The 7,781-nt window shown below is 41.9% G+C and overlaps 1 long non-coding RNA gene across 2 annotated transcripts; it reads left to right on the plus strand.

Annotated features, from left to right (window-relative positions):
* Window positions 1-864: 864 nt before the first annotated feature.
* On the plus strand, window positions 865-6,610 carry LOC125386907. 2 transcript variants are annotated; one of them, XR_007227466.1, is made up of 4 exons: window positions 865-1,645; window positions 2,519-2,705; window positions 2,767-3,129; window positions 3,217-6,610. It is a non-coding gene; the product is annotated as an uncharacterized LOC125386907 (long non-coding RNA). The 2 variants fall into 2 exon arrangements; XR_007227465.1 differs by lacking the exon at window positions 865-1,645 and adding an exon at window positions 2,270-2,362.
* The last annotated feature ends 1,171 nt before the right edge of the window (window positions 6,611-7,781 follow it).

Below are 7,781 nucleotides of genomic sequence, written 5' to 3' on the forward strand. Positions count from 1 at the left end.
AAATGTGAAATGTAGGTAGACGAATACTATACAGAAATAAAATCGTATTCCAAAAAATTATCAATGGTAATAGATCAAAAAAAAAAAAAGGAAATCAAAAATTTCATCGGATCGTGCAGCTGCGATATCCGACTTGAATTATATTCGCGTGGCGTGGACTTCCGTTGCACGAGCGTGGTCTCTGTGGTAGATAAGGATCGCGCACCTACCGTGACCACGAAAGACGGAATGAAAGATAGCGGTACTGCTTACGGAGGGTTATTGTGCTTCATCGGTTACGGCTCATCAGCTGCTGCAACTTCTATCTTCGGTCGGAAGAGGATCGAAGGACCCAAGGGGCCAACTTCGTCTTGTTCCGCCTTCCTCATGTTTCCCACTTTTTCCCTCGTTGTTCGTGCTCGACGTCCTATTCAAGTGCGGCTTCTGATTGCTGTAAATCTTCAAATTAACAATAAATACCGCAAATTGGTTAGGCTTTAGGTCCTTGTCAGGTAAACAGGGAATCTGTTATCTCTGGAACCTCGTAAAGCTTGCTGGAGTTTCTTCTTTGACTTCCTCTTTGGTGTCGTCAAATTTTATCAAATACTTGGATACTATTTTTATATTTATTATGAGCAAAAGTAGCTGTTGAAATGTTTATCTTATAATACGTAGTATAAAGCAAGAGGAGATTATCTGATTCATTTTTTCATATGCAATATTTTCTTATTTTTTATACACTTTATACACATTTTATGCAAAGTTTATGATTGAGTTTTGAACTATCGAAGCTTAGTTGACTCAAGTGATATACTTTAGCCTGGAATCACACAGTTATACAGGACCCATACATTATTAATTATTTCTCACTAAACGTATTTTATCGTTCTTCACTGTTTCTTCAAATTTTATCAAATGCTTGAATTTTTACATTTACTATGAACAAAAGTAACTGCTAAAATGTTTATCTTATAATACGTAGTATAAAGTAAGAGAAGGTTATGTTGAAAATGACAACGCGAGTTCGTGCTCGCCATTCATATGCAGATGCGTTAGTCACAAGGAAAAATAACTAGATGATAGTTCTAGATACAATCGATAGATTTAATCGATAGGTTTAAGATGTTCTTTTGTTTTTATCCCTAGCCCATATAAGAACGTGCAATAAAGGTTTTTCTGGCTCAGAACGGTGTTAGAATCCTACCTCTGAATAAAGACATAACAACAGGTTATCTGATTCATTTTCTCATATGCGATATTTTCTTATTCTTTACAGACTAAGTATATGTAAGCTAAGACTAAGTATATATAGGTATATATAAGCCTAATGTACAATGATTCTGATTATTTTGTGCAAAGATTATGAAGGAATTTTGAGTCATCGAAGCTTAGCTGGCTCAAGTGATATACACAATTATAGAGGATCCATAGATTTATTAATTTCTTACTAATTCTATAATTCTCACCTGAACAAAAGCTCGCTTCGATACCTGCTGAGCTTAACCTAACTACGAGTTTCCAAACTACAAACCAGATGCAAAAAGCTTGGTTTCCAGTGCTTCTACATCCTCTGTACACGCTAAGTGCAAGAACTCTATCAGGCGTTAAAATGTCACAGTGTGTGTTGCGTCATGAGAAACGAACCACCTCAGTGTGTCTCGACGAGGTATTTACAAGACGACTATCGACGCTCATTCTTACGTAACGCAGCCTATGAGAGACTGCTTGGCGATAGTCCGTGGCTGGCAACGCGAAGAGATCAGGAACACGCTTAATTCGGAACCATTAACGCGCACCGAATCGATTGCGATTTTTCTATCGGGCCCACAGACGGCACGGACTTTTTGAAAAATGAGACGCTCTCCTGCACTCAAAAGTAGTCCTAAAACGCTTGAAAAAATGCCGACAATACGAATCCATTAATCTTGCCAGCTCGCGTTCCCGTCAGCTCTTTTCTTCCTCTTTTCTCTCTGTCCCGCTCTCGCCGGACCTGCGTGCCTCCAGGACATCCCTTTGCACTTACCACCTGGAGCAGCAACGATTTTCCAAAATCACCTCGCCACGAAAATGATTCACTTACGAAGTTGCCAGTCTACGATTTTTATATGTTGTTGATACGTCTCGGTAGAAATTAGGTCTCGTTGAAAAAAGTATGGAAATAATAGAAAATATAGTGGAAATTATACGTACTAATTTCTACACAGACGTGTATCATTTCAGCGAATTAAGTGTAACAATATACGGTTTCTAGACAGAATAATTAAGGCTTTCTCGAGTGGCCGTATAAAAACATAAGTACAGTGGAGGCACTCGAGACGTCAGCGAACGCAGCGCTAACCTCTTTACCTCGTTTCCTCCTTCTATCATGGACTAATTCCGCAAAGTAAAACGCCATTCGTCATCTTTTTCCAGACATCATCTTTTACGCTATTTTTAGTCCACATCCTATCTTTATTCCGAGTTTATAAATTCTCTTCTCTATTTCTTTTCTCGTTACGTGTCTGAACAGCAAACGCTTAATTCCACTTTTGTGTCGCAGGCATAAGACGTGCCATAAGGATATCGAAGGTCCTTGAAGAAGCAAGTCGAAGGAGGGATAGATGGGTCGTCCGAAAGCAATTAGCCTCGAAAACATTTCTGGCTTGCGTCCGAGGGCCCTTTACCAACAATGCGCCAGCGTTTTCGTTGTATGCAAACTGTCTTTCAGTGACGAAGGGTGTCGAATGGTAATTGTCGAGGTCACGGATGTTGGTCGACCTTAACCTAGTTACCTCCTTCTTTCCGTAGCTTCGAGCGGTAATCAGTGTCCGAGGGACGTTCACAGAAACTCTCCCTTCGCAAAGGGTTTCCCCGGTGTCGTCTGAACCTGGCTCTGAGCATTTCTCCGACTGTGGGAAAGTTGCTAATTGGAAAGACGTTGGAAGAGGACTTTATTATATTTAAATATGCTTCGCTTGGAAGAGAAATGAAGATATAATTTTTAGACGTTTCTAATTGAAAGAATTAACCAAGTTTTAAAGGAACATCTTTGTACATACGTATCCAAAGTTCTGTTTTATTTTATCTTATTAAACATTGTCTAACAGACTATCATAACGAAGACCTATGAGATTAAAAATATCAGAAGCAGCCTTCTTCAATCCTTTCACGGTATGACAAAATGAGAAAGGATTCAGAATGTAGCATTTAGTATTTTTGATCGCAGATAGGAAAAATACATAATTTTACTTTTTACAGGAAATGGATATGAATAATTGATTATCATCTAAGATGTGAAACTCGATGTACTATAATTGACACTGTAAAAGAGCTAGCCCTGTGACGAGTATCATCCGGGCACAAATCCTAATCACAATTTCCACTACGTAAAATGGGAATCAGCATCATCGTGGCGTGTTTGCCCGCAGCATCCCTTGAACGCTACACATCTTCGTCTTCATCCATGGAACACTTTTCACGACGACCACGCTCATCTTTCCGCCACGCGGCCCTTTCCACCACGACGTGTAACACGTCGGAGAAATTCAGCTGGCGAGCTTCTGGGCTTGCCGGAGGAAGGATGTCACGACGGCCGAGAGAGGAGGAGGATCGTCGCTAACGACTCCGCGAGCCGTAGCCGCGAAAGGTGATGAATCACTTTTACGACTCACTCGGCCATTCTTCCTCGTCCGAGGAGGCCGACTGTCGACGTAAGCCGCTATAAACGTGGCTTTTTCTCGCCTGGTCCGGGCTCCTTTGAGCGAGTCGCCGGAAGAGCCTGCTCGCCGCACGCAAATTGCTTTCAAGCAGCGATGTCAGGTGGTAATTGGTCGCGGGTCGCGGGTCACGGGTCGCGTTAACATCGTTACCATCCCCGTGCACCGATAATTATCGCCTTTTCCTTTCGTTTTTCATCTGGATATCGCGCCTAAAGTGGAACTACTGAACGGCCTTTCATTAAAGCGTATCTGAAACTTTCACTCGACACGATCGCGAGCCCGGTTCGTTGTCGTGTTTTCTTCGTGCGCGTAGTCTGATAAAAACACGTGTTTCTCTTGTCGCGTCGCGGCCAGCACGCCTTTCCAACTGCGGCTGATTGCGCCTTTCAGCGAGTCGCGTTGATCTCAGACTGCAGCTTCGCGCTCGCCGCCTGTCGCTCAATGAAAGATGCTCAATCAGCGCTTTTTAGGCAGGTGGAAGTGAAAATGCTTCTCTTTTTGGTTGACTCAAGTGTACTCAGAGGATCAATTGCTTGCTGGCTCTGTTAGTTAATTCCCAGCATCGACTGTCTAGCTTCTGAAAAGCACTTCAGGAATTGTCATGTTGTTTTATGTATCTGTAATTAGCTGGACAGACAAGTGAAAGTTTTAGATTTATTTGAGGAGGGTTGCTATTGATCAATGAGGCTGACGAAATTGCACGGAATCTTCTGATCTTCTAAAAATACAAAATGTTCGATTCAGCTGTCTTCTGGTGGTAGGATACGAGTCATTCGGTAGCCAATCATTTTGCTCATTCGATGCTTTTTGATGTTCTATATTTCATGCACTTTTGTTAAACCGTATGACTAAAACACCTGATCTAACAAAAAATGTACATAGTTATGTATAGATCAACTTAACCTTGCGCACTGTTGTGCCCTGCTGTTTCGCCTAAGTTGCTCTAAGTTGCTTTCAGAAGCAGCACGGAGGATCAAAGAGTGACAGCGACCCATACGAACATCAACCCCAATACCTAAGCCTTTGGAGGTGTGTAAGGGCGTCCCCAAGAGGACACAGTCCCCCTTTTCACGTCGACAAACGCGGGATCGTGACTCAGCAGCGAAATGGAATCTCCGGAGACTCATGCTTTTCGCTTTGGATGGATCTGCTGCCAACACCTTCACGTGGCATATATGCGAAAATAGCCGGGATCTTTCGTAGATTTAGGGACCCGGACACGCGTGCATTCTTATACGAACCATGTCGAATTTCGTTGCTCGAACGCGTAAATATTTGGAATATTCTGTAACCTGCAGATCGATCGGTCCCCGAAGACTTTAATATCGTCGAGCGCGTAAAATGTATTTTGAATCCACTTTCTTCCTTATTAGAACGCAGGTGGCCACCTGTTACTATTAGAAATTCATTAGCTTTCTTTTGCAATCATTGAGAATTGTACATCTTAATTGCCGAAATATAAGTAAAGGAATACTAAGGTTACACTTAGAATTCATATTAAAATAGTTTCAGATTTATTTAACAAACGATTCCCAGGATCTCCGTGGATATCGTTTGCACGCGTCTCGGCGCTCTCTTTGTCTCACCATCTTCTTGGGAATGGAACAGTCGCATTCGTCTGTTTTTCCGAGACGCTGTGCACACACGTACTTCCATACACTCGTATTCACATACGTGTGTCACGGTTGATCTAGTTTGGCACACAGAATATCTCAATATAATCTCAATAGGAATATTTTTAAATTGCCCCACGTTCTCATCCCTTAAATATCTTCACGTCCACGTCTAAGATTGTGTCTACCGTGAAAAGAGGAATAATTTTATAGAGCGAAGAGCCATGTGTGCCTACGATATTGGATTTCACCGTGAAACTACTTTGCAATGGAATTGCAAGTCATTTTGAAGACACCAAAGTTATCAAAAAGATTGTTTGATATAGGAAGAGTTTTTAGGGCTATGAACATTGCATGAGCAATTTGGTCATTTACATCAAGATTACAGCTTCATGAGGATGTTTTGACAGTTTTTGAAAATCCTGACAGTTAACAACAACAATTAAAAATATGCAAATAGGACAATGCTTGGAAACATACGAAGGGTTAAAAGTCGAAATGATAAAGCGAGGGACAGGGTTTGTAAGATTCATGAAGCTGTGGTTATACGTTTTCTTGTTCGTTTCAAGAATGATTCTCGCGTGTAATTATACGCGATTATAAATGAGGCACCGTTGCATTGTAAATTCTCAGAAGTTGTAAATTATCATGTCACTGAATGTATAAAGAGATGTAGATGAACAGCTACTGATTGTCGATACAGCGACCGTAAACGTTTTTGATAAAAACTTTGTCTATTGTCCATGGCAATTGCATTACTTGTACACATTGAAACCAGTCTGCAATTTCCTGAACGTTACATGCTAATAATAACGATAATAGCGATAATAATAGTAATAGTAATTTCTTCACAAAGACAAAGAAAATTCTTCTCTTCGCTCTGTGTTCTATTCGCCTTGTTTTCCTACTCGTTCGGCACTCTATATCTATTTATCGTGACCCTGAACGATCGATCTACCGGGTGACATAATTTAGTGAAGAGGGAAGGCGAAAAATAGGGAAAAAAATATCCAAATTTCCTGGTGATTCGCGATGTTGTCGCGAACGATCAACAAGTAAAGCGTAACGGGCCAGTAATAAAGCGATGAAAGTGATAAATCGCGACGGTTCCACCCCCAGGTCGGGCAGCGGCGTATTGCGTTATTAAAACTTTCCTAATGGCCGATAATAAGCAGCCGGCCGGCTGGATTGATATTAAATCGTAAACTACTGCGTTCTCATTTATCATTATCACGACGGAACTCGATGGTTCATAGCGCGCGACGCCTCCGGTTGCAAACTTAGCCAGGCAATTCCAGCCAAACGGGTTTTCACTGGAAAACCTTCCCGACAGGCGAACAAATTCTTTTTTTTTCGTGTCGCTGTAAAAGAGACATAAAAATGTTGTCATCATTTGTATGTCGGTTTCCCTGCAATTCACGTAGTTGATATTCTTCTCAGCAAAGAAGATATTCTTATAGCAATCGTGTATTGTTCAGGTTAATTAATCAACTCAATTAACATTCAATTAACCTTCTTACAGTGTTTGTATTATTGTATTGTAAGATTTTATCTTCGCAATAGTTTATCGTTGCATATCTTCTTGAAGAACCTACCAATATATATCTTCACGTGTCCTAAATTATACACAAAAGAAGCTACATACCTGGTGTGGCATCAGTTTCGAATGGATAAATAGAATAAAACTATGAAGACGAAAGGAATCTCTTGATACATCACTTTCTTCGCTAGAGAGAAGATGCTAATTGTATGTGCAACTTTCTACTAATTAAAGAATATTATACTTACAGAATGGCATATTGGAAGCTTCGATACAAATAGGAAAAGAATTCCTACAAGAACTGCGGCACTAAATTACGTTATTTCAACCATCGAAGAAGAAATTCTAGAAAATCCTACTGTATCCTCATAGAGTGCGAAAGAACAGGGTCACGGAAAGTTTCATGTTTAATTGGACGGTTGCGCTGCAAGTCCTCGTGGTACACGTGGCGCACGTCTGAGCTCTCATGGGCGATCTCACGATAATCGTCATTTGGGAGATCGCGACGATCGCGTAGAAGGGAGATGGCGAGGCAGAACGAGAGGGAATCGTCGTTGACGAACTACGTGTGCAGGGGTGGCTGTGGGTGTAAAAGGGGGGTGTCATGCCGGCTCACCGGCAAATGTGATTGATTGTGTTTCGCCGGAAGAGCAGAGAAGAGGAGCGACGAGGGCTCGAGCAGAGAACCGGCAAGACGTGCGCGGCTGAATGTTGGATAAAGAAGAAACGTTAGCAGAAGACGGTGTCGCGGGGGTGGACAGGGGTTGAACGAGGAAGACGGAAGCTTAGAGAGAACGTAGGTTGGTGGAGACAGAGTTCGATCCGCAAAACGAGAAGACAACGTCCGCACAACCCTCTTTGCTCTCGTTTTACGTCATCCGCAAGCTCCTTCAACCCCCTTCGCAGATTCCACTCGACGCGGCGTTCCTTTCGTCCTGGAGAGGCAGCAAG

The sequence above is a fragment of the Bombus terrestris genome, chromosome 18, assembly GCF_910591885.1.
Source record: "Bombus terrestris chromosome 18, iyBomTerr1.2, whole genome shotgun sequence".
NCBI lineage: Eukaryota > Metazoa > Arthropoda > Insecta > Hymenoptera > Apidae > Bombus > Bombus terrestris.